Source organism: Theropithecus gelada, chromosome 3 (assembly GCF_003255815.1).
Source record: "Theropithecus gelada isolate Dixy chromosome 3, Tgel_1.0, whole genome shotgun sequence".
Lineage (NCBI taxonomy): Eukaryota > Metazoa > Chordata > Mammalia > Primates > Cercopithecidae > Theropithecus > Theropithecus gelada.
In genome coordinates, this window is record NC_037670.1 from 72,840,487 (window position 1) to 72,867,984 (window position 27,498).

At 46.5% G+C, this 27,498-nt stretch overlaps 1 protein-coding gene and 1 pseudogene across 1 annotated transcript in view; both read right to left on the bottom strand.

Annotated features, from left to right (window-relative positions):
• Positions 1 to 27,498, bottom strand: part of SUGCT (succinyl-CoA:glutarate-CoA transferase) — a 736,947-nt gene that overhangs the window by 689,677 nt on the left and 19,772 nt on the right. The window lies entirely within an intron of this gene.
• LOC112620544 lies at positions 1,282 to 25,726 on the bottom strand (annotated as a pseudogene).

Sequence of the window (27,498 nt, forward strand, 5' to 3'; positions counted from 1 at the left end):
CTTGGGACCCTAGCGCGCTAGTAATAAATAACTCTCTGCTGTGAATCTCGTGTCGGTGATCCTTCGCGGCGACCCCTGCCCAGGAGAGAATCGACAGTTCGGTTCCAACAGGAGAACCTCACCTGAGAGCGCTGGCATGACTTCCCTGGCCCCATACCTGAGGACTGGAAAACCTCGCCCGAGAGTGTGTGCATATTTGCAATAAAAGGCTGCCGCTTTCTTATGTACTTTGGCCTCATGTTTAATTATTTAGCTCTCCTAAATTAAGTATTAAATTAAGTATTATATTAAGACAGTTATGAAATACTCAGGAACCCAGCCCAGCTCTAGAACTCACCCCTGAGCGCAAAGGCAGTGTCGGGCACGCTGGTAAAGGATCACTAGAATCCAGCAGCCCGAACCCCTTTCTTTGTGGTCAAGAGAGGCAGGAAAAGAGGTGCAAGACTGCTACATCAGTGAGCGTAACTAATCCGATAAGCAGAGGTCCATGGGTGGTTACGCACCCTGGAAACGAACTCACCTCTGAGCGCAAAGGCAATGTTGGGCACACTGGTAAAGGATCACTAGAATCCAGCAACCCAGACCCCTTTCTTTTGAGAGGAGCCAGGCACATTCCTCAGCCCCGGGCTCAAAACAAACAAGCCCAATACAAACACATCCCATCCTCCCATCCCACCACATATCGCCATATAGCTCTCAAACTTCCTGAGCCCAGTACAAACACATCCCATCCTCCCATCCCACCACATATCGCCATATATCTCTCAAACTTCCTGAGCCCAGTACAAACACCACCTGGAAAAGTCTCCGATAAGGAGGCAGCCGTTCAAAGTTTTACTGAAAGTGCGGGAACCAAAAAGAATTCCTTTGTTCCCCTGTAACTTTCGGGCTATAAAAAGCAAACACTCGCATTGTTCGGGGCCCTCTTGTATGCTGTGTAATGGAGGGACCAAGTTCGAACTTGTCGTAAAGATCCTTGCCGCTTGGCTTTGACTCTGGACTCTGGTGGTCTTCTTTGGGGAATAGAGGGTCTGGGCACAACATCTGGGGGCTCGTCCGGGATTCCCCCAAGCCCACCAGACCCCTGGTCAACGGATCTACTAGGATCGATCTACTTACTGATAGGTGAGCCGGCTCGTCTCCGTTTGTCTGTCTGTGTCTGTTCTGAATCTGAATCTGTGACTCGCGAGGTCTGAAACTGGAGCTGGCACAGTCCTGGCGGACGCGCTATAGGACAGCCAGCGGAGACCGGTGGGAGACATCCCCTGGCGCTCGTCTGATCTAGCTGACGATCTGAACTGCCCCGACCGCCAGTTTGGGGTTTGGGCAGTTGCTGTCTCTGATCTGAACTGCCCCGAGCGCCGGTTTGGGGTTTGGGCAGTTGCTGTCTCTGATCTGAACTGCCCTGACCGCCGGTTTGGGGTTTGGGCAGTTGCTGTCTCTGATCTGCACTGCCCCGAGCGCCGGTTTGGGGTTTGGGCAGTAGCTGTCTCTGATCTGAACTGCCCCGACCGCCGGTTTGGGGTTTGGGCAGTAGCTGTCTCTGATCTGCACTGCCCCGACCGCCGGTTTGGGGTTTGGGCAGTTGCTGTCTCTGATCTGAACTGCCCCGAGCGCCGGTTTGGGGTTTGGGCAGTAGCCGTCTCTGATCTGCACTGCCCCGAGCGCCGGTTTGGGGTTTGGGCAGTTGCTGTCTCTGATCTGAACTGCCCCGACCGCCGGTTTGGGGTTTGGGCAGTAGCTGTCTCTGACCTGAACTGCCCCGAGCACTGGTCTGCGGTTTGGGCAGTAACTGTCTCTGATCTGGGCTGTGGGAGCACGATCGCGACCAAATATCATTAATAAGTCAGATCAGATTTCCTTTGCAGGGATTCAAACCCACATTCCTTTACAGGAAGGGACTACAAATTATTACAGGATGGGTAATACCCAGAGCACTCCTCTATCTCTCTTTACAAATAATTTCAAAGAAGTAAGAGCAAGGGGCCATGATCTTGGTATGGAAATCAGGAAAGGAAAGCTAATTACTCTGTGTCGCTCCGAATGGCCTGCCTTTGATGTAGGGTGGCCACCCGAAGGGACCTTCCGACTTGTGGTCATCACTAGGGTAAAGTCCAAGATTTTCCTACCTGGGCGTGCGGGCCACTTAGATCAAATCCCATATATCCTCATATGGCAGGACCTTGTTGAGAACCCGCCTCCTTGGCTGTCCCCTTTCCAATTAGCCTCTGAACCCTGTAAGACACTGGTTGCTCGACCACTAAAATCCAAGCAACCAACTGCCCCCCCATCCTGTTCTACCTGATAGCGGGGACCCACTGTTCACAGAACCCCCTCCGTACCCCTCCGGGCCCCAGGCCCCGGCTCCCCGGGCTGAGTCGCGGGAGGGAGCAGGCGGAGGGGAGGCAGCCGGCACACACGGGCCGGCTGACAGGGAAGGTAACTTTGAAGGGCCAGCGGGGCGGACGCGAGGGTGCACTTCGCGGGCTAGCCCCCCCCAGCCGCCTGACTCCATGGTGGCTTTACCCCTTCGGGAAATAGGACCCCCAGATGACACAGGAATCCCCAGGCTCCAGTACTGGCCATTCTCCACCAGTGATCTGTATAACTGGAAGACTCAGAGTGCTCGGTTTTCAGACAACCCCAAAGATTTACTGGCTTTACTGGATAGTGTCATGTTCACCCACCAGCCCACTTGGGATGATTGCCAGCAGCTCCTCCGAATCTTGTTTACCACGGAAGAGCGAGAGAGAATACAGGTAGAAGCTAGAAAGCTGGTCCCGGGGGACGACAGTCAACCGACTGCCAACCCCGACCTCATAAACGCGACCTTTCCTCTGACCAGGCCAGCGTGGAACTACAACACGGCAGAAGGTAGGGGACGGCTACACCTTTATCGCCAGACTCTAATGGCAGGTCTCCGGGCAGCTGCTCGCAAGCCCACTAATTTGGCTAAAGTATATTCTATTCTGCAGGGAAAGACAGAGAGCCCAGCCACCTACTTAGAAAGATTAATGGAAGCTTTTAGACAGTACACCCCCATAGATCCAGAGGCTCCAGGAAGTCAGGCAGCTGTTGTAATGTCTTTCATAAATCAGGCAGCCCCAGATATTTAAAAAAAACTCCAGAAATTAGAAGACTTGGAAGGAAAGCGGATTCAAGACCTCCTTCAGATAGCCCAGCGGGTTTACAATAACAGAGATACTCCAGAGGAAAGGCAATTTAAGGCCACTGAAAAAATGACCAAGGTCCTGGCAGCAGTGGTACAGAAAGAGCATCTACAGCCAGAGTACACCCAACCTAGGCGGCCCCCCAGGCATGATAACCTGAGAAAAGACCAATGTGCCTACTGCAAGGAGGCTGGCCACTGGGTAAGAGACTGCCCCAAAAAGAAACAATGAGGACAGGGACCCCCTAGGTCTACACCCGTACTAGTCACTCAAGATGAAGACTAGGGAAGACGGGGTTCGGATCCCCTCCCCGAACCTAGGGTAACTTTGCAAGTGGAGGGGTCTCCAGTCCAGTTCTTGGTCGATACGGAGCACAGCACTCAGTCTTAGTTAAAACTAATGGGAAATTGTCCTCCAAGTCCTCGTGGGTACAAGGGGCCACAGGAGTTAAAAAATACCCATGGACAACACAAAGGACAGTAAACCTCGGAGCCAAGAATGTAACCCATTCTTTCCTGGTCATCCCTGAGAGCCCCTGTCCCCTATTAGGGAGAGACCTGCTAACTAAAATGGGAGCACAGATCCATTTCCTCCCTGAAGGGCCGGTCGTGACCAGCTCCCACAATCGGCCCGTGTCCGTCCTGACTATAACCCTAGAAGATGAGTACCGGCTCCACCAGGAGCGAGCGGCCCCTGACCAGGACATAGCAACCTGGCTCCAGCAATATCCAGAAGCTTGGGCGGAAACGGGGGGCTTAGGACTAGCAAAACACCGTCCTGCCTTGTTTGTTGAACTTAAGCCTGGGACAGACCCCGTGCAGGTACGCCAATACCCGATGCCCCTAGAGGCCAAGAAAGGAATTGCCCCGCATATCCGCCGGCTCCTTGACCAAGGGGTCCTTCGCCCATGTCACTCGCCCTGGAATACTCCATTGTTGCCGGTACGAAAACCTAATAGTGGAGAATACAGACCTGTACAAGACTTAAGAGAAATCAATAAGAGGGTTGTGGACATACATCCAACTGTGCCTAACCCGTATACCCTCCTGAGTACCTTAAACCCTAAACATCAATGGTACACTGTTTTAGATTTGAAAGATGCTTTCTTCAGTTTGCCTTTAGCCCCTCAGAGCCAAAAGCTCTTCGCCTTCGAGTGGAATGACCCTGATAGGGGCATAAGTGGCCAATTGACATGGACCAGGCTGCCGCAGGGATTTAAAAACTCTCCTACCCTGTTCGATGAGGCCCTCCATGAAGACCTGGGTGAGTACCGACGCAAACACCCTGAAATAACTTTACTACAGTATGTTGATGACCTCCTAATTGCTGCTGAGACCCAAGAAGCTTGCATCCAAGGGACCAAGGGTCTCTTACAAGCTCTGGGGAATCTGGGCTACTGAGCCTTGGCAAAGAAAGCTCAAATCTGTAAGCCAGAGGTAACATATCTAGGGTACCTGCTTAAAGAAGGGCAGCGCTGGTTAACAGACGCCTGGAAACAAACTGTTCTGCAGATCCCCAGGCCACAATCCACCCGACAAGTGAGGGAATTCCTGGGGTCAGCGGGATTTTGCAGACTATGGATACCTGGGTTCGCAGAACTGGCTAAACCCTTGTATCAGACAACCTGGGGGCAGCAGCCATTTAATTGGACAGACGAAGCCGAGTCGGCTTTCCAACAGATTAAAACCGCCTTACTCTCTGCGCCTGCACTGGGGCTACCTGATGTTACCAAGCCCTTCCACCTATATGTGGACGAGAATACGGGTGTCGCCAAGGCGGTAATAACTCAGAACTTAGGCCCCTGGCGGAGGCCAGTTGCCTACCTGTCAAAGAAGTTAGACCCAGTGGCTGCCAGGTGGCCCCCTTGTCTCCGAATGATTGCGGCCACGGCTCTGATGGTGCAAGATGCTGATAAACTTGTCATGGGACAAGAATTGCGGGTCGTTATTCCACATGCCATCGAAGGTGTACTCAAACAGCCACCTAATCGATGGATGAGTAACGCCCGGCTCACCCACTACCAAGGACTACTACTAAATCCTCTCAGGATAACTTTCCTGCCCCCAACGACCTTAAACCCTGCCTCGCTGCTGCCCAACCCGGACCTGGACGCCCCACTCCATGACTGCACTGAGATACTAGCTCAGGTGCACGGAGTTCGAGAAGACCTGCAGGACCGCCCACTTCCTGACGCCGACCTCGTCTGGTTCACTGATGGGAGCAGCTTCATGCATCAAGGCCAGAGGTACGCTGGAGCGGCAGTGACTTCAGAGACTGAGGTAATCTGGGTGGAACCCCTGCCCCCGGGGACATCGGCCCAGAAGGCCGAACTGATTGCGCTCACCCAAGCTCTTACCTTAGGGGCGGGGAAGAAGCTGACAGTATATACAGACAGCCGATATGCTTTTGCAACGGCGCATATACCTGGGGCCATTTACAGGGAGCGAGGGTTACTGACGGCTGAAGGAAAAGAGATAAAAAACAAGCAAGAGATCCTAGCCCTGCTAACAGCCCTATGGAGGCCAGAAAAGTTAGCCATTGTGCATTGCCCAGGGCATCAGAAACCAACTACTCCAACTGCTCAAGGCAACTTTCTGGCAGACCAAACTGCAAGGAATGTGGCAAAGGCTCCCAGCCAACTCCTTACACTCCAGCTCCCTGACCCGGGCCCCCGGGACTTGCCAAATTTCCCTGAATATTCAGAACAAGATCTCCAGTGGATTGACAAACTTCCCCTGAAACAAGTCCAGAATGGGTGGTGGACTGATACTAATGACCAAACCATCCTACCAGAAAAATTAGGACAACAGGTGTTAGAACACATCCACCGAACCACCCACCTGGGGGCCCGGCAGATGATAGACCTGATCAGACGCTCCAAGCTCAAAATCAGACATATAGCTGAGACGGCCAGCAGTATCGTGACAAGTTGCAAAGTCTGCCAGCTTAACAACGCATACCCCCAATCTCAAGCTGCAACAGGAACAAGGCTCAGGGGAACCAGGCCCGGTATCTACTGGGAAGTAGATTTTACTGAAATAAAGCCAGGAAAGTACGGGTACCGGTACTTACTTGTCTTTGTAGATACTTTTTCAGGGTGGACTGAAGCATTCCCAACCAAAAGAGAAACTGCTCAGGTCGTAGCAAAGAAAATTCTGGAAGATATCCTTCCCAGGTATGGCTTCCCCGTCCAGATAGGGTCAGATAATGGGCCTGCTTTCGTCGCTAAGGTAAGTCAGGATTTGGCTTCCATCCTTGGGGCAAATTGGAAACTCCATTGCGCTTACAGGCCCCAGAGTTCAGGACAGGTAGAAAGGATGAATCGGACCTTAAAAGAGACCTTAACTAAATTGACTATGGAGACTGGCGCTAATTGGGTAGTCCTTCTCCCCTACGCTCTGTTCCGGGCCCGTAATACCCCTTACAGACTGGGCCTTACCCCTTATGAAATCATGTATGGTAGACCCCCACCCCTAGTTCCCAGCCTAAAAGATGATCTGCTCAAGTCTGAAACAGAAAATGTCTCTGAACTCTTATTTTCCCTACAAGCCTTGCAGAAAATTCATCAAGAAATCTGGCCCAAGCTGAAGGAACTATATGAGACCGGTCCCCCGCCGACACCCCATCCGTACCAGCCAGGAGACTGGGTCCTGGTCAAGCGACACCGACAAGAGACCCTAGAACCCAGGTGGAAAGGACCACTCCAGGTACTCCTAACCACACCCACCGCCCTAAAGGTAGAAGGCATCGCGTCGTGGATCCACTACACCCATGTCAAGCCGGTGGACCCAACCTCCGACCTCCTGGGACCAATCACGGCGGCGGCTGAAGCACCGGACACGTGGACTGTGGACAGAGCTAAGAACAACCCCTTAAAACTCACCCTGCGCCGACAGCATAGCTCACTGCAAACATGCAGTTAGGTAGTCTGACTCTAACGTTGGTCGCCCTAGTGGCCGCTGGGGAAAACATAAAGCCAGCTCCTAATCCCTTTGTCTGGAGATTCTGGCTTTATGAAAACCAAACCCACCCTGGGCAACCTCATAAGCCCGGGAAATTAGTGGCCAGTGCAAATTGCCCCTCCTCAGGGTGCAATAGCCCAATTTTACTAAATTTTACCGATTTCCCAATAGCCAAACCAGTGGCACCAATGATATGCTTCGAGTATGATCAGACTCAATACAATTGTAAGCACTATTGGTGGCACCAAAGTGCCGGCTGCCCTTATAACTATTGTATCGTCCATAAATACCAATGGTGGGGTGGAAAAGAACAGATAAATCCCAGATGGCCCTTCCATCGTAGACAAGATGGAGACCTTTCATATACATGGATAGTTAGAGACCCCTGGAACTCCCGCTGGACCACGCCTCAACACAGGGCTGTATACTACTCCTCCGCCTCCACATGGCCTAGCAGTCACCTCTATCTGTGGCGGGGTCAAGTGCAGGTACGGCCCCTGGTCCATGGAAATATCCAGCGACAAGAAAACCGCCTGACACAAGATTTACGTCCTTTTCCCTGGTTAAAATTATTGCAAGAAGGATTAGAACTTGCTAACCTTACAGGACTTCACAGCCTGTCTGGCTGCTTTCTGTGTGCCACTCTAGGGCGTCCACCGCTAACCGCTGTCCCCCTGCCGTGGGGATCCTCTACCTCTGCCCAAGCTAACAACCACCGAAACCTCTCATATGCCCCTATCCCTAACGTGCCACTATACCTAAACCCCAGTCAAGAAAAGTTTCCCTACTGTTTCTCAGGAACTAATTCCAGCCTCTGCAGCATCACTGCAATGCCCCCTAATATCACCTTAAGGGCTCCATCAGGCATATTCTTCTGGTGTAATGGAACATTATCTAAAAACCTATCAAGCCCCTCTGTTACCAACCTACTGTGTCTTCCTGTCACATTAGTTCCCCGGTTGACTCTACTTACTGCTGGAGAGTTCCTAGGGTATACCAGTAACTGGACTAGTGCTGTTATTCACCCAGTCCCTAGACCGAGACCTGCACGAGCCATATTTCTCCCCCTCATTGCAGGAATCTCCCTCACCGCATCCTTCATGGCAGCCGGACTGGCGGGGGGAGCCTTAGGTCACACCCTCATAGAAAGTAACAAGCTGTACCAACAATTTGCCATTGCTATGGAGGAGTCAGCTGAGTCCCTTGCCTCCCTCCAGCGGCAGCTCACGTCCCTAGCACAGGTAACCTTGCAGAACCGGAGGGCCTTAGACCTACTCACTGCTGAAAAAGGGGGTACGTGTATGTTCCTAAAGGAAGACTGTTGTTTCTACATAAATGAATCAGGACTTGTGGAGGACCGGGTCCAACAGTTACGCAAGTTAAGCACAGAAGTAAGAACACGGCAGTTTGCTTCAGCTGCAGACCAATGGTGGAACTCATCTATGTTTTCTCTGTTAGCCCCCTTCCTTGGACCCCTGCTGAGTCTTCTATTTCTGCTTACCGTAGGACCTTGTGTTGTTAACAGAATTTTGCGGTTCGTTAGAGAAAGATTTGACACTGTACAACTCATGGTCCTCAGAGCCCAATACCAACCTGTAGACGCTGAAACAGAATCAGACTTGTAAGACCCAAGATTGGCTCTAGAGATACCTGAAAAGAAGAGGGGAATGAGAGGAGCCGGGCACATTCCTCAGCCCCGGGCTCAAAACAAACAAGCCCAATACAAACACATCCCATCCTCCCATCCCACCACATATCGCCATATAGCTCTCAAACTTCCTGAGCCCAGTACAAACACATCCCATCCTCCCATCCCACCACATATCGCCATATATCTCTCAAACTTCCTGAGCCCAGTACAAACACCACCTGGAAAAGTCTCCGATAAGGAGGCAGCCGTTCAAAGTTTTACTGAAAGCGCGGGAACCAAAAAGAATTCCTTTGTTCCCCTGTAACTTTCGGGCTATAAAAAGCAAACACTCACATTGTTCGGGGCCCTCTTGTATGCTGTGTAATGGAGGGACCAAGTTCGAACTTGTCGTAAAGATCCTTGCCGCTTGGCTTTGACTCTGGACTCTGGTGGTCTTCTTTGGGGAATAGAGGGTCTGGGCACAACACTTTGTGGTCAAGAAAGGCGGGAAAACAGGTGCAGGTTTGCTACATCAGTGAGCCTAACTAATCCGATAAGCAGAGGTTCATGGGTGGTTACACACCCTGGAAAGGAATAAGCATTAGGACCACAGAGGACACCTTAGGACTAATGCTCATCAGAAAATGACTAGAGGTGCTGGCATCACTGTGTTCTTTTTTCAGATGGGAAAAGTTCCCCTAAGGCAAAAACGCCCCTAAGATGTATTCTGGAGAATTCGGCCCAGTCAGTGTATGTACCTTTTTTCCCTGACAGACTTGAAGCAAATTAAAATAGACCTAGGTAAATTCTCAGATAACCCTGATGGCTATATTGATGTTTTACAAGGGTTAGGACAATCCTTTGATCTGACATGGAGAGATATAATGTTATTGCTAGATCAGACACTAATCCCAAATGAGAGAAGTGCCGCCATAACTGCAGCCCGAGAGTTTAGCGATCTCTGGTATCTCAGTCAGGTCAATGATAGGATGACAACAGAGGAAAGAGAACAGTTCCCCACAGGTTAGCAGGCAGTTCCCAGTGTAGACCCTCACTGGGACACAGAATCAGAACATGGAGATTGTTGCCACGACATTTGCTAACTTGCATGCTAGAAGGACTAAGGAAAACTAGGAAGAAGTCTATAAATTATTCAATGATGTCCATTACAACACAGGGAAAGGAAGAGAGACTGCCTTTCTGGAGAAACTAAGAGAGGCATTGAGGAAGCATAGCTCTCTGTCACCTGACTCTATTGAAGGACAACTAATCTTAAAGGGTAAGTTTATTACTCAGTCAGTTGCAGACATTAGAAAAAAATTTCAAAAGTCCACCTTAGGCCCAGAGCAAAACTTAGAAACCCTATTGAACTTGGCAGCCTCAGTTTTTTATAATAGAGAACAGGAGGAGCAGGCAGAACAGGACAAATGGGATTTTAAAAAAAAAGGCCACCACTTTAGTTGTGGCCCTCAGGCAAGCGGACTTTGGAGGCTCTGGAAAAGGGAAAGGCTAGGCAAATCTAATGCCTAATAGGGCTTGCTTCCAGTGCGGTCTACAAGGACACTTTAAAAAAAGATTGTCTGAATAGAAATAAGCTTCCTCCTCATCCATGCCCCTTATGTCAAGGGAATCACTGGAAGGCCCACTGCCCCAGAAACCACTAACCAGATGATCCAGCAGCAGGACTGAGGGTGCCCGGGGCAAGTGCCAGCTTATGCCATCACCCTCACAGAGCCCCAGGTATGCTTGACCATTGAGGGCCAGGAAGTTAACTGTCTCCTGGACACTGGTGCGGCCTTCTCAGTCTTAGTCTCCTGTGCCAGATAACTGTCCTCCAGATCTGTCACTATCCTAGGGGTCCTAGGGCAGGCAGTCACTAGATACTTCTCCCAGCCAGTAAGTTGTGACTGGGGAACTTTACTCTTTTCACGTGCCTTTCTAATTATGCCTGAAAGCCCCATTCCTTTGTCAGGGACAGACATCCTAGCAAAAGCAGGGGCCATTGTACACTATAATTAGGAGAACGAAAAAGGGTAAATATATATACAGACTCTAAGTATGCTTACCTAGTCCTCCACGCCCATGCAGCAGTATGGAGAGAAAGGGAATTCCTAACTTCTGAGGGAACACCTATCAAACATCAGGAAGTCATTAGGAGATTATTATTGGCTGTACAGAAACCTAAAGAGGTAGCAGTCTTACACTGCTGGGGTCATCAGAAAGGAAAGGAAAGGCAAATAGAAGGGAACCGCCAAGCAGATATTGAAGCCAAAAGAGCCGCAAGGCGAGACCCTCCATTAAAAATGCTTATAGAAGATCCCCTAGTATGAGGTAATCCCCTCTGGGAAACCAAGTCCCAGTACTCAGCAGAAGAAATAGAATGGGGAACCTCACGAGAACATAGTTTCCTCCCCTCAGGATGGCTAGCCATGGAAGAAGGAAAAATACTTTTGCCTGCAGCTAACCAATGGAAATTACTTAAAACCCTTCACCAAACCTTTCACTTAGGCATTGATAGCACGCATCAGATGGCCAAATCATTTACTGGACCAGGCCTTTTAAAAACTATCAATCAGATAGTCAGGGCCTGTGAAGTGTGCCAGAGAAAGAATCCCCTGCACTTCAGGCCATACATTTCAATCCCTGTATCTTTAACCTCCTCGTTAAGTTGTCTTCCAGAATTGAAGCTGTTAAACTACAAATCATTCTTCAAATGGAGCCCCAGATGCAGTCCATGACTAAGATCTACCACGGACCCCTGGACCAGCCTGCTAGCCCATGCTCTGATGTTAATGACATCCAAGGCACCCCTCCTGAAGAAATCTCAACTGCATGACCCCTACTATGCCCCAATTCAGCAGGAAGCAGTTAGAGCAGTCGTCAGCCAACTTCCCCAATAGCACTTGGGTTCTCCTGTTGAGAGGTGGGACTGAGAGACAGGACTAGCTGGATTTCCTAGGCCAACTAAGAATTCCTAAGCCTAGCTTGGAAGGTGACCGCACCCACCTTTAAACATGGGGCTTCTAACTCAGCTCACATCCAACCAATCAGGTAGTAAAGAGGGCTCACTAAAATACAAATTAGGCTAAAAGCAGGAGGTAAAGAAGTAGTCAAATCATATATCACCTGAGAGCACAGGGGAAGGGACAATGATTGGGATATAAACCCTAGGCATTTGAGCCGGGAGTGGGCAACCACCTTTGGGTCCCCTCCCATTGTATGGAAGCTCTGTTTTCACTCTATTAAGTCTTGCAACTGCACATTCTTTTTCTGGTCTGTGTTTTTTACAGCTCGAGCTGAGCTTTCACTCACTGTCCATCACCGCTGTTTGCTGCCTTCACAGACCTACCACTGACTTCCACCCCTCCGGATCCCGCAGGGTGTCCGCTGTGTTTCTGATCCAGTGAGGTGCCCACTGCCACTCTTGATCAGGCTAAAGGTTCGCCATTATTCCTGCATTGCTAAGTGCCCGGGTTTGTCCTAATTGAGCTGAACACTAGTCACTGGGTTCCATGGTTCTCTTCTGTGACCCACGCCTTTTAATAGAGCTGTAACACTCACCGCATGGCCCAAGGTTCCATTCCTTGGAATCCGTGAGGCCATGAACCCCAGGTCAGAGAACAAAAGGCTTGCCGCCATCTTGGGAACGGCCGCCACCATCTTGGGAGCTCTAAGAATAAAGACCCGCCTGTAACAAAATCACCTCCACAATCAAGAAAGAGAACTTTCCAGCACCTAAAACTTTCCACTTGCCCTTTGCAAACTACCTCTTCCTCAATTTCCAGCTTCAGACATCCACTGGTCTGCTTTCTGTCACTATAATTTAATTTTCATGATCTAGAATTTTATATAAATGAAAAACGTATGTACTTTTGTGTCTGGCTTCTCTCCTTAAGCATAATGATTCTGAGTTTCATCACGTTGTTGCATTTTTATGAGTATACTCTACTGTACGGATATACTACATTTGTTTATACATTCAGCTGTTGATGGACACTGAATTGGTTTTTAGGCTACAGTGAATCAAGATGCTATGAACATTTGTGTACAAATCTTTGTGAGAACATGTCTTCATTTCTCTTGTGTAAATACTTAGTGGAATGGCTGAGTTATATGGTAAGTGCATGTACAGCTTTTTAAGAAACAGCCTAAACAGATTTCTAAAATGCTTGTACCACATTGTGTAAGAGTTACATATGTTCCACATCTTTGAAATATAGGAATTGTTCTTTTTTTTTTTTTTTTTTTGAGGTAGAGTCTCACTCTGTCACCCAGGCTGGAGTGCAGTGGCGTAAACTTGGCTCACTGCAACCTCCACCTCCTGGGTTCAAGCAATTCTCCTGCCTCAGCCTCCCAAGTAGCTGGAATTACAGGCACCCACCACCATGCCTGACTAATTTTTGTAGTTTTAGTAGAGACAGGGTTTCATCATGTTGGCCAGGCTGGTCTCAAACTCCTGACCTCAGGTGATCCACCTGCCTCAGCCTCCCAAAATGATGGGATTACAGATGTGAGCCACCACGCCCAGCCATGGAATTGTTCATTTTTTAATGTTAGCTGTTCGAATGGGCATATAAAGGTTTCTTGTTGTGGTTTTAATTTGCATCTCACTGATGACTAATGATGTTGAATATCGTTTCATGTAATAGTTGGCCATTTAATGAAGCAAAAACTTTTAAACCGAATTCATTTAATATCAGGTAATGGAATTTTACTTTTATTATCTGATAAGACACTCAGAAAGGACTTCTAGAGCATATTTAAGTCAAAATCAATGAGTGAGTTTTAAATCATTAAGAGCAGACTGTCTGGATTCAACTCCCTGCTCTACTATATACAAGCTCAGTGACATTGCATGAGGTAACTCCACTTATCAAAGCTTCCCTTTCCTCATCTGAAGCACCTGTCTCATTGAGTTTGCAAGTTTTAAATGAAATGTTGTATATAAAGTGTTTAGTACACTCCCTGGCATAAAGTAAATGCTACTAAAAGTTGCAATTGTTATTTTTATTTTTTTAAAGACGGAGTCTAGCTCTGTCACCCAGGCTGGAGTGCAGAGGCACAATCTCCGCTCCTTGCAACCTCCACCTCCTGGGTTCAAGTGATTCTCCTGCCTCAGCCTCCCGAGTAGCTGGGATTAAAAGTGCGTGCTACCACATCCAGCAAATTTTAAAATATTTTTCGTAGAGATGGGGTTTCCCCATGTTGGCCAGGCTGGTCTTGAATTCCTGATCTTAAGTGATCCACCAGCCTCAGCCTCCCAAAGCTCTGGGGTTATAGGCATGAACCACCACACCTGGCCTGCAATTGTTATTACTATCATCATTACTATATATGTATTATACAGTCACATGATCTATTACAGCAAATAACTTCTTGTTTGAAAACAATAATCTTAGTACGATTATTCTAAGGAACAAGAAAAAATCATTTCTTAATGCACTATACTTAAAAAGGATATCTACAGTCAAATTTTGCCTATTTGTGAAAGAACTGATGGGCTGGGTGGGAGTAGGGGATGATTACAAGGCATAAAACAGTTGGAAAAGGCATAAATTGTAATGTAATTTGTTGAAATATATTGAGCAGCTTGTATATCTCTCTGTCTTTTTGGCCTCTAGTATGGAAAGCTATTATGATGATACAGCTGGTCAACCATGCAAAGAAGTATAATTATAATGAAGCTGCCATCAATTCTATGCTTGCCAAAGCTGCTTGGTAGGACTCCCCTGGTACTTGGCCCTGGGGTTTAGACGACACAAATAAACTTGAGCAACACCAGCGCAGGGATAATTGACAGATGCCCACACAAGTGGCTCATCTGTGTGACAGGAATCATGGCATCTCTTCCCACCCATACTAGCCAACTACTGAGATTAAAAAACTTTTTTAAAGGCCAAGTCACAAAACAAACTGCTCAAACAGCAATATGAAACAGAAACCTTTTATATACACCAAAATAATTTTTTAATTTGATGATTCACAGAGAACTTAACCACCAGACCTTATGCACGAAGAGGCAGAAAATGGGCCTCGCTTCAAAGCATGCTCTCTTAATCTGCTGAAGCTTTATCTGTAACAGCATGATGTTTCCTTTCCAGCATGTGTCCAAAGTCATGGAAGAAGCTCTGTTCCTAACAACCTAGTTTGACAGGAAATTTTAGGAGTTGATGGTACCTGGAAAATTAGTATCCACTGGAAGACATTCCAGGGAAATTATAATTTGGGAGTCACCAGGCAATAATTTTTTTCAATTTCTAGGTTCATGGGGAATAAGAAACGAGGTTCGTGGAAAAGGAGAGTAAAAGATCTTCATGGACTCAAGGAGGCTTCAGTTCTGTTCATCATGGAAATTCATGAGTATGTATTGACATAATTACAGATTAATTATTGTCTCATCATCATCCACTTTATTCCTCTTTAACACAATCACTCACAAAAGAATCACATCGAGATGATAATTTTTAATTAGATTTCTTTTTCTGAAATCTCTGGAGGCAGAGGGGACATGAATTTTCAGCATCAAATGTTTATGCATAATAAAAAATAAAATAGGAATTCACCTTCCAATACAACTAATTAATATTAATTTTCTGAAGCCTCTGTTACATTAATAAAGTAAACAAAAGAGACACAATAGAAACAGAAAAAACAATCCTCAACTTTTTTTTTTTTTTTTTTTTTTTTTTGAGATGGAGTCTCGCTCTGTCCCCCAGGTTGGAGTGCAGTGGCGCGATCTCAGCTCACTGCAAGCTCTGCCTCCCGGGTCCATGCCATTCTTCTGCCTCAACCTCCCAAGTAGCTGGGACCACAGGCACCCGCCACCTCGCCCAGCTAATTTTTTGTATTTTTAGTAGAAACGGGGTTTCACCGTGGTCTTGATTTCCTGACCTCGTGATCCGCCCGCCTTGGCCTCACAAAGTGCTGGGATTACAGGAGTGAGCCACCATGCCTGGCCAAATCCTCAACTTTTGCAATTAATTTCCAATTTTCTCTTTACATAAACAATTCAGACCAGGCGCGGTGGCTCACGTCTGTAATCCCAGCACTTTGGGAGGCCGAGTCAGGCGGATCACAAGGTCAGTAGTTCGAGACCAGTTTGGCCAATATGATGAAACCTTGTCTCTACTAAAAATACAAAAAAATTAGCCAGGCGTGGTGGCAGGTGCCTGTAGTCCCTGCTACTCGGCAGGCTGAGGCAGGAGAATCACTTGAACCCAGGAGGAGAAGGTTGCAGTGAGCAAGCCAAGATTGCGCCACTGCACTCCAGTCTGCATGACAGAGCAGTCTCCGTCTCAAAAAAAAAAAAGAAAAAAAAAATTCAAGGGTCAGGCATGGTGGCTCACACCTGTAATCCCAGGACTTTGTGGGGCCCGAGGTGGACAGATCACCTGAGGCCAGGAGTTCAAGACCATCCTGGCCAACATAGTGAAACCCCGTCTCTACTAAAATACAAAAATTAGCTGGGCATGGTGGCTCACACCTGTAATCCCAGCACTTTGGGAAGCCAAGGAGGGTGGATTACCTGAGGTCAGGAGTTCGAGACCAGCCTGGCCAACAGGGTGAAACCCCATCTCTACTAAAAATACAAAAACTAGCCAGGTGTGGTGGCACACGCCTGTAATCCCAGCTATCTGGGAGGCTGAAGCAGAAGAATCGCTTGAACCTGGGAGCAAGAGGTTGCAGTGAGCCGAGATTGCGCCACTGCACTCCATCCTGGGCGACAGAGCGGGTCTCCATCTTTAAAAAAAAGAAAATTATTTTATGGTTTCTGCCTTTGGTATTGTTTCAGGGATTCCCAAGACCACCCATATTTTCAGTGATTTGCTAGGAGGATCCACAGGACCTAATCATCTGGTTGTATACAGAGCTAAGGTTTACTACAGCAAAATGACATATGACAGGACCAACGAGAGGAAAAGACACAGGTAGAGATGGAAAAAATTCATGCCATGCAAAGGCTGCTTATGTTCTTTTGCTCTCATGGAAGGCCACATCAGGCATGCTTCTTTCTCCGGCAACAACAAAAAATAGATATAGAAACATGCAAAGTTTGTGCCCAGGGAACTCTATTAGAGACTCAGAACCTCGGTTTTCAATGAACACTATTTACATAGGCACTGTCTGCTTACCATGTACCACAATTCCAGACTCCCTCCCAGAAGAAAGGTAGGTGTTTACCATTGTTGAAGCACAGAAACCATACTCTAAAATGTAGGCATCACAGCAGCCTCAGAAGCCAAAGTTTTTCTCTGACCTCCTGCCTTCCTATCTCTCAGTCCCATTCTCCTCTGAGGATAGCTATAAAAACTAGAATTCAGCCAGGAGCGGTGGCTCACACCTGTAATTCCAGCACTTTGGGAGGCCAAGGTGGGCAGATAACAAAGTCAGGAAATGAGACCACCCTGGCCAACATGGTGAATCCTCCTCTCTACTAAAATACAAACAAATTAGCTGTGCGTGGTGGTGTGCACCTGTACTCGGGAGGCTGAGGCAGGGCAATTGCTCGAACCCAGGAGGCAGAGTGCAGTGAGCCGAGATCACGCCACTGCACTCCAGCCTGGCAACAGAGCGAGACTCAGTCTCAGAAACAAACAAACAAACAACAACGAAAAAAACAACAAAAAACAACAACAACAAAAAACAACTTCTTCCCCAACAAGGGTCACAGAAACCAGACCTCTTTTCCCCAATGCCAGCCACAAAACTTAAAAATACTACTCCAATTGTCTCTCTGCCATATCTGTGTAAAAACCGGCCATAAAGAAATTATCTGACCAGACGTGGTGGCTCACACCTATAATCTCAGCACTTTGGGAGGCCAAGGCAGGCAAATCACTTGAGCCCAGGAACTGGAGACCAGTCTGAGCAATATGAGTAAATCCTGTCTCTATTAAAAAAATACAGGCCGGGCTCGGTGGCTCACGCCTGTAATCCCAGCACTTTGGGAGGCCGAGGCGGGCGGTTCACAAGGTCAGGAGATCGAGACCATCCTGGCTAACATGGTGAAACCCCGTCTCTACTAAAAATACAAAAAATTAGCCGGGTGTGGTAGCGGGCGCCTGTAGTCCCAGCTACTCGGGAGGCTGAGGCAAGAGAATGGCCTGAACCTGGGAGGCGGAGCTTGCAGTGAGCCCAGATCGTGCCACTGCACTCCAGCCTGGGCGACAGAGCGAGACTCCATCCCAAAAAAAAAAAAAAAAAATACAAAAGCAGGCTGAGGTAGGAGGATCACTTGGGCCAGTGAGGTCAAAGCTACAATGAGCTGTGATCATGCCACTACACTTCATCATAGGCAATAGAGCCAGACCCTGTCTCAAGAAATACAAATTTAAAAAGAGATCTGTATTTTTCCTTGCTTTCTATTTTCCTAAATATTTCACATTTTCTGCAAAATGTATCCATCATTTTAACAATTGAAAAAAATACAAATATGTAAATGCTAGGGACATAAAAAATTTATTTACGCATTTTATTTATTTATTTTACTTATTTATTTATTTATTTGAGACAGAATCTTACTCTGTCACCCAGGTTGGAGTGCAGTGGCACCATCTCAGCTCACTGCAACCTCTAACCCTCCAGTCGAGCAATTCTCCTGTCTTAGCCTCCCGAGTAGTATGGCCTACAGGCGCACGCCAAACACGCCCAGCTAATTTTTGTATTTTTAGTAGAGATGGGTTTCACCATATTGGTCAGGCTGGTCTCGAACTTCTGACCTCAGATGATCTGCCTGCCTTGGCCTCCCAAAGTGCTGGGATTGCAGGCGTGAGCCACCACACTCAGCCATATTTACTCATTTTTAAATAAACTTTTAGTCTTTGTATCTGGAAAACAATATTCATACTCTGTTTTTCTTCATACAGAAATAATCTGTCAGTAATGTTATTATTTTCAGTGAAAACGTTTATAAGCATAAGTTAATGCATTAATACCTGTGTTACACTTGGGTGACGAATATTAGTCTACAAAGAAGTAAATATGTATAAAACATTTCTCTTGTGCTTGACTACCTTGCATAATTGGAAATGAAAATACCACTTTTTTTTTTTTTTTTTTTTTTTTTGGTATGGAGTCTTGCTCTGTCACCCAGGCTGGAGTGCAGTGGTGCCCTCTCGGCTCACTGCAACCTCCACCTCCCAGGTTCAAGCGATTTTCCTGCCTCAACCTCCCGAGTAGCAGGGATTACAGACATGCACAACCACACCTGGCTAATTTTTGCATTTTTAGTAGAGACGGGGTTCCACCATGTTGGCCAGGCTGGTCTTGAACTCTTGACCTCATGAGCTGCCTGCCTCGGCCTCCCAAAGTGCTGGGATTACAGGCGTGAACAACTATGCCTGGCCCCAAAATATCACATTTTAATGAAGCAGTAGAATCCGGCTCTCAGAAACCCTTGAAAACAAGCCACTTCTAATTCTCCCTTTATCAATGAGATCATTATTTAAGTGACAGTTAAGTAATCTACTGTGCTCAGTGCAGGTCTAACCCTATCAATGAGTGAGCTAATCACATCCTATAGAAGCATTTACTTTTCCACTATTAGTAGTCTTTAACATGAAACAGCTAACAATAAGCACCTCTATAAGGAAAACTGAGATAATCTGAAAAGTTTCAGGGATACTAAGGTAAAGCTTAAACCTGAAGTATACATACAATCATTTCTGTACAGATACATTATTAAGTATATTCTCCTAAGAAGTGTTTTACATAAAAATATTTAAGTTTTTAATCTCTATATTTATTCATTCTTGTAACCTGAAAGTAAACACAAAGTTTCTGGAGCAGAGATCAGAGTTATTATTACTTAAGTCAAGAAATACATAATTTTCCCATACCTAATATCCCATAGACAATGCAATGAAAACCCATTTATAGGTAAGGGTTGAACTACAGGAGAAGAATCCCAAAATTTTGAATCTGTAAGTTTGTACAGGATAACTGCCCAGCTGCCGCCTTCGCCTAAGAAAGTGAAAGAAAGCTAATCTACCTATGGTAAGCAAATTCTCCTTGGGAAGAAAAGGGGAAGATCCCTGGGCTCTTACCCTTTGGAACATAAATAAATGTCTCCAGGAGAAGGTAAGATAAATGTTACTGGGTTTACAATCTTGGGAATGCCTCCAGCGCTCTGGGTTTTATATCCCTTAAGTCATCTTTTAACTCCCAAGGCTTGTCTTTTAACCCAGGTTCTACTTTTCTACGCTCAGAAAGCCCTGACCATGCAGAAACATGAAAATATTTACCCTTTTTTTTTGAGACAGTCTTGCTCTGTCACCCAGGCTGAAGTGCAGTGGTGCCATCTTGGCTCACTGCAACCTCTGCCTCCCGAGTTGAAGTGATTCTTGTACCTCAGCCTCCGAGTAGCTGGGATTACAGATGTGTGCCAACACGCACGGCTAATTTTTGTATTTTTAGTAGAGATGGAAGTTTCACCATGTTGTCCAAGCTGGTATCGAACTCCTGTCCTCAAGTGAACAACCACGCCTGTCCAATATTTACTTCTTAATAATACATAGTAAAAGTAACCAAAGAAAAAATAGTGGCTTTCAAACCCTTTCTGCAGAGCCTTGGGAATTCCTCAGAGGTGCCACCAGAAGCCACCACCTCAGAGGTGGTGAGGGGGTAGGGGGGTAGTTAAAATAGGAGTACAGAGTGAGCAGGTCTCTGGGACTCCAATTCCTCCTTTGAATATAGCCCATTTGCTCTTACATATTGGGCTCCCAAGTGTAGTTTTTTTTTTTTTTTTTTTAAGACAAGGCACTAAAAATATTCTTCTTTTATTTTGAGGCGGAGTCTCACTGTTGCCCAGGCTGGAGTGCAGTGACACGATCTCGGCTCACTGCAAGCTCTGCCTTCAGGGTTCACGCCATTCTCCTGCCTCAGCCTCCCCAGTAGCTGGGACTACAGGCGCCTGCCACCACACCAAGATAATTTTTTGTATTTTTAGTAGAGAGGGGGTTTCACTGTGTTAGCCAGGATGGTCTCGATCTGACCTCGTGATCTGCCCACCTCGGCCTCCCAAAGTGCTGGGATTACAGGCATGAGCCACCGCGCCCAGTCGGCACTAAAACTCTTAGGTATCCTAGGCCAGGCACGGTGGTTCACGCCTGTAATCCCAACACTTTCGGAGGCTGAGGCAGGTGGATCACTTCAGGTTAGGAGTTCGAGACCAGCCTGGGCCAAATGGTGAAACCCCATCCCTACAAAAAACACAAAAAGTAGCCAGGCATGATGGCGCACGCCTGTAATCCCAGATACTCAGAGGCTGAGGCAGGAGAATCGCTTGAACCCAGGAGATAGAGGTTGCAGTGAGCCAGGATTACATGCTGCACTCCAGCCTGGGCTACAGAGGGAGACTATCGCCAAAACAAAAAAAAAAAGAAAGAAGAAAGAAAAAAAATCTTAGGTATCCTAAGTAAAACTCCTCAGCCTTATAGAACTAGACAAGGTCCCATTTACATTTAGACTTAAATTTCCTTGACTTGTTACCCTTACTTGCATTAAAGCAGAACTTCCAAACACACACCACCACATTATTAATAACCAGTTATTAACAATAATAACCAAGTATTTATGGGGCTCCCCAAGAGGCTTGGGTGCTCAAATGTTCCTTGATGTTTTTTTTTGTCTGATGTTGTCTTCTGCATATAATGTCACTTGAAGATAGCCCCTAGCCACTGGAAGCATATTTCATAAAAGCACTGCCTTATCCAGGATCTTGTCTTCTAATGTTGGGCTTCCCTCAACAGTGCTGCAAGGATCTTTTTGTGGGAACCATACCTACGTTGCTCGCAAAAACAAGCAGTGTCCTTTCCCCTTAGCTCACAGGACAGCCACTATAAGCTCACATGCATCATCCTAGTTCTTCATTTGTCCTTTTTTTTTTTTTTTTTTTACTGGAAGAAAAAATTTCTTTTAATTTGCTTTGTTGGCCTCAAATACCAACGTGTCTGTTATTTTTTGTTTTTTTTGTTTTGTTTTTTTTTTGAGATGGGGTCTCACCCTGTTGCCCAGGCTGGAGTGCAGTGGTGCAAACTTGGCTCACTGCAACCTCCACCTCCTGGGTTCAAGCAATTCTCCTGTCTCAGCCTCCCAAGTAGCCGGAATTACAGGCATGCACCACTACACCCAGCTAACTTTTTTATTTTTAGTAGAGACAGGGTTTCACCATGTTGACCAGGCTGGTCTCCAATTCCTGACCTCAGGTGATCCACCTGCCTCGGCCTCCCAAAGTGATGGGATTACAGGCGTGAGCCACCGCACCCTGCCTCTGCTATTTACAAATAGTAATGCTCTATGCTACTACTAACAACAGTATTTTTGCAATCCCTTTGATAAATCCTAATCCTCTATTTTAGTTCTGAATAACAGATGCATATTAACCTGAATAACAGATGTGCATTTTAATTTTTAAGGCAGATGGTAAACTTTTCTATAGGACTTGTGAGATTTCATCTTATGGGGCAAACATTGTTCACAAAATGCAATACTTCACTTCTAGAGTTAAAGAATTTGAACAACTGAATAGCACAGATACGTAGGCAATGAAATGTGGCCTAAGATGTAATTATGTTCTCTGCCTTTCCTTTAGGCCAGAGTAGCTTTGCACTTGGCACAACAGAAAACAGCCTGTAAACCCTGAAAATAGGTCAGGTGCTGTGGTTCACACCTGTAATCCCAAAACTTTGGGAGGATTGCTTGAGTCCAGGAGTTCAAGACCAGCCTGGGCAACATGGTGAGACCCCTATCTCTACAAAAAACTATACTTTTTTTAAAAAAAATGTTTTGGCCAGGCGCGGTGGCTCAAGCCTGTAATCCCAGCACTTTGGGAGGCCGAGACGGACGGATCACGAGGTCAGGAGATCGAGACCATCCTGACTAACACGGTGAAACCCCGTCTCTACTAAAAAATACAAAAAACTAGCCGGGCGAAGTGGCGGGCGCCTGTAGTCCCAGCTACTCGGGAGGCTGAGGCAGGAGAATGGCGTGAACCCGGGAGGCGGAGCTTGCAGTGAGCTGAGATCCGGCCACTGCACTCCAGCCTGGGCGACAAAGCCAGACTCCGTCTCAAAAAAAAAAAAAAAAAATATTTTAAGCCTGAAAATAAAATGTTCTACACCCAAATCTCACAGCGTTTTACTAGGCGTTTCACTAGGCATCTTTAAAAGCATTGTAAGCAACATACTAATAGCCCAAAATACAAAACAGTGCCAAGGAAAAGCTCTGCTTTCTCATAAGACTCTTTCAATCTCATTACATTACATTCACACCTTTTGCCAACTAGGGTGAAGAGCTTTGAACAGGTTTAAAGAGTGCAGACTGCAATTTTGTTAATACTGTTTTGCTCTTAAAGCAAGTTCTTCATGCTGACATTTCCAGTGTTGGGAAATACGAGTATTATTAGTCATCTTCAATCTTTGCATTACCAGAGTTCCTGTTTCTCCATCTTGTTCTGAAGGATGAACAAAAGCTTGAGGTGTACACTTCAAAATATAAACTGCAGCACAAAGACCCCCAGTGTTCACCCGAACTGTATCCACTTTTCACCATACATGTCACATGCCAGATAATGCTTTGGTAAAGCATTTCACATCCTGAGTACATCGTACAGCTTGGCCTGTTGTAGGTGTACACAGACACAACTCATCTCCCGTAGGCAAGCTGGATGAAGGTTCCAATTTCTCTTCTTGGATACCATCCTTTTTCCAAACGGCAAATCTGCTACAATAATATCCACAGAGCCAGTTCTCAATGGCAGATTGCAGATATCCCATTGAACAGCATCTATGGGCAAGCTTCCGGATGGTTAGCCTTCTTTAATTTGGCTCTTGATCAATAAAGATGTGACATTGCTTGCTGCTCTATTCACAACCAGGGGATTATTATCACCAGAATATAATGTGAAAACATTCAGTAGTCCCCTCTATTGGTATTGCCCCTGTTCCACACATTGGATCGACTATTATAACATAAGGTAGCAGACCACAGAGGCTGGATATCCCAGGGGCAAGAGTTGATAGGTCCAAAATGTGCCCATAGGTCCAAAATACTGATAGGTACAAAAGAGTCATAGGTCCAAAATATGTGATATGTCTTCAATGGAGACTCGCTTTAGTCGATGCCACGCCCACAATGATATCATGGATATTCAAAAGAATCGCAACATCCAAGTTGGTCATGTCGGCCTTCCACTTAAAATAGCCTTAAACATCACCCCCAGAATCTCTTCCAGCCTCATTTGAGGGAAAGCAAGGTTTCTCTCCTACTCTGTTGCACATGACTCTAAACTTGACACTTGATGCTGTTTCTTCTTTTTTGCTTTCATCAGTCTCATCTTTGCAAGATGCCAAATCATCACCTACTAATGTTGCTATCTCCTTTGATGGCTGGATTTTCACAATAATCTAAGATGTGTGAATCTAAAACATTGTAGTGAATGAACTCTTTTTTTAACATCTCTTTCATCTGTTTGGACTTCTTATCCATCATCAACCTTACTTTTACTTGAATTCTGAATTATCTTTTTGAGCTTTTTTTTTTTTTCTTTTTTCCCTTAAAATCAACATTAATTGGCCGGGCGCAATGGCTCACACCTGTAATCCCAGCAGTTTGGGAGACTGAGACGGGCAGATCACAAGGTCAGGAGTTCGAGACCAGCCTGGACAATATGGTGAAACCCCATCTCTACTAAAAATACAAATACAAAAATTAGCCGGGTGTGGTGGTGGGTGCTTGTAGTCCCAGCTACTCAGGAGGCTGAGGCAGGCGAATTACTTGAACCAGGGAGGTGGAGGTTGCACAGCGAGCCAAGATCATGCCACTGCACTCCAACCTGGCCGACAGAGCAAGACTCCATCTCAAAAAAAAAAAAAAATCAGCATTAATTTTCCTTATAATTAAAGTGTTTGACCATGGGAGTTTTCCAGCCAAGTCTTCAAAATCCTTTAGAATTTCTTTGTTTTTCTAAACTAGTAATCTTGAAACTCCTGAACAACCACAAGTTATCAACTGATCTCAGACAATAAACCTGAGCCAAATTTTCACTGAAATGACAAAATATATCTTGCATTGGTCTCTGCTGATTGTATGGTGACCCCAATTTGTCTCTCACTTCCATCCACAGCTGCTTGGTCAAAGCTGGCTCCAATAGTTGAAATCACCTTTACAAAAACTAAAACAGTGAGAAAGTTACAACAGTGAAAGGGATATGGCCTAACTGACTCCATCTTGGTTCTAACCTCCAGGCTGCCCTTGTTTATTCCTGGGCATAGGATGAACTATCTTTGGGTAGAACGTAGTTTAAAGTTGAACTTTGAAACAAAGCCAGTAAAAGTCCTTTCCCAAATCAAATCCCTTACTTGCCTGGGGACAAGATTGCCATTGTAAAACTAACAAATTAACCACAAGATTAGAAATTATGGTTTAGGAGTCACGCACCCACAGGCTGCAAGATTCCGAACCTTCCCAGTTGCTCCTAGGGATAACATCACTATTGTAAAACCTAACATTGGTGCTGAAGATATTTCCTAGACCCTGTGTTCTGATGCACCAGCTGGTGCCACCCAGGCCAATAATCTGGCTCAACCTGTTCTGTGATCCCACCCAGAAACAAAAGACAGCTAGAAAAACCCACTTTGACCCCTGTGACTTCATCTCTGACCCATCCAATCAGCACTGCCTATCCTCTGGCCCCCAACCTGCCAAGTTATCCTTAGAAACTTCAGTCTCCAAATTTTCAGGGAGACTGATTGGAGTAATAAATCCCCAGTCTCTTATACAGCTGGCTATGCATGAATTAAACGGTATCTGGGTCACTGAGCACAATGAATAACTGGGCAGTTACATAGTGACTTGAGGAAGCTGAGACTCACCTCTGAGGTCACTTTCTGTCACTTGTGCAGACCTCTGGTTCTCATGCAGGTTTACAATTAGGAGCTGTTAGTGGCTTCTTGAATGTCAGACATGTTGGCAGTGCTTCCAAGATCCCTAACACTGTCTCAGGCTCTGGGATCCAAGGATGGCCTTGAAGAGAGATCTTGGAAATATCTATACTGTCCTCATGCCATGCCAGGCATACACAACAGTGTTTAACACTAATACAGTTTCTGCATCTAAGGAGCTCACAGTCACTGTGAATACAATCTTCATCTAAAAAAGGCAGCTGAAGCCAGTGAAAAGGACATGTCCAGCTGCCACATAGATGCTTTCAGCGCCAGCATTCCACTGGCCTCATGTGCTCAGGTCACATGACTGGAAGCCACCTCCAGTTCTTAACTTTTCTACCTCTAGGTAATCCAAGATAAAACTTTGTTGTTTTGTTTTGTTTTGCTTTGGTTTTTGAGACGGAGTCTCACTCTATCGCCTGACTGGAGTGCAGGGGTGCGATAACAGCTCACCGCAACCTCTGCCTCCTGGGTTCAAGTGATTCTTCTGCCTCAGCCTCCCGAGTAGCTGGGACTACAGGTGTGCGCCACAACGCCCAGCTATTTTTGTGTGTGTGTAATTTGGTAGAGACAGGGTTTCACCATGTTGGCCAGGTCGATCTCCTGACCTTGCAATCCACCTACCTCAGCCTCCCAAAGTGCTGGAATTACAGGCGTAAACCACTGTGCCCGGCCCAAGATAAAACTTTCTCCCTGTCTCTTCATCTCTTTTTCCCTGAACTCATCATCATATAAATGGTAATTCCCTGGTTAAGGCCTAGGAATGTAACTTTCCAAGGGGTTCACCTTGCCCACTGCCTAGATAGAGCCAATCATCAAGACAGGGGAATTGCAATCCAGAAAGAGTAATTCACGCAGAGCTGGCTTAGCGAAGACCAGAGTTTTATTATTACTCAAATCAGTCTCCCCAGCATTCAGAGAGCAGAGTTTTGTTGTTGTTGTTGTTTGTTTGTGTGTGTGTGAGTAGTTTCGCTTTTGTTCCCTAGGCTGGAGTGCAATGGCTGATCACGACTCAATGCAACGTTCACAACCTGGGTTCAAGCGATTCTCCTGCCTTGGCCTCCCGAGTAGCTGGGATAACAGGCGCCCACCACCTCGCCCAGCTAATGTTTTTGTATTTTTAGTAGAGATGTGGTTTCACTATGGTGGCCAGGCTGGTCTTAAACTCCTGGCCTCAAGTGATCCACCTGCCTCAGTCTCCCAAAGTGCTGGGATTACAGGCAGGAGCCACCTTGCCTGGTCCAGCAAGCAGAGGTTTTAAGGATAACTTGATGAGGATCGGGGGAGCCAGTGAGCCAGGAGTGCTGATTGGTCAGAATGAAGTCCTAGGGAGTCAGAGCTGTCTTCTTGATCAGTCAGTTCCTGGATGGGGGCCATAAGATCAGATGAGCCAGTTTATTAATCTGGGTGAGGCCACCTGATCCATCAAGTGTAGGGTCTGCAAAATATCTCAAGCACTGATCTTAGGAGCAGTTCTGGGAGTGTCAGAATCTTGCAGCCTCCAGCCGCATGACTCCTAAACCATAATTATTTTTATGAGGCAGGGTCTCAATCTGTCGCCCAGGTTGGAGTGCAGCAGCACGATCTTGGCTCACTGCAACCTCCACCTCTTGGGTTCAAGCCGTTCTCCCACCTCAACCTCCCGAGTAGCTGGGAGTACAGGCATGAACCAGCACACCCTGCTAATTTTTGTATTTGTTTGTTTGTTTGTTTTGAGATGGAGTTTCGCTCTTGTTGCCCAGGCTGGAGTGCACTGGCGTGATCTCAGCTCACTGCAACCTCCAACTCCTGAG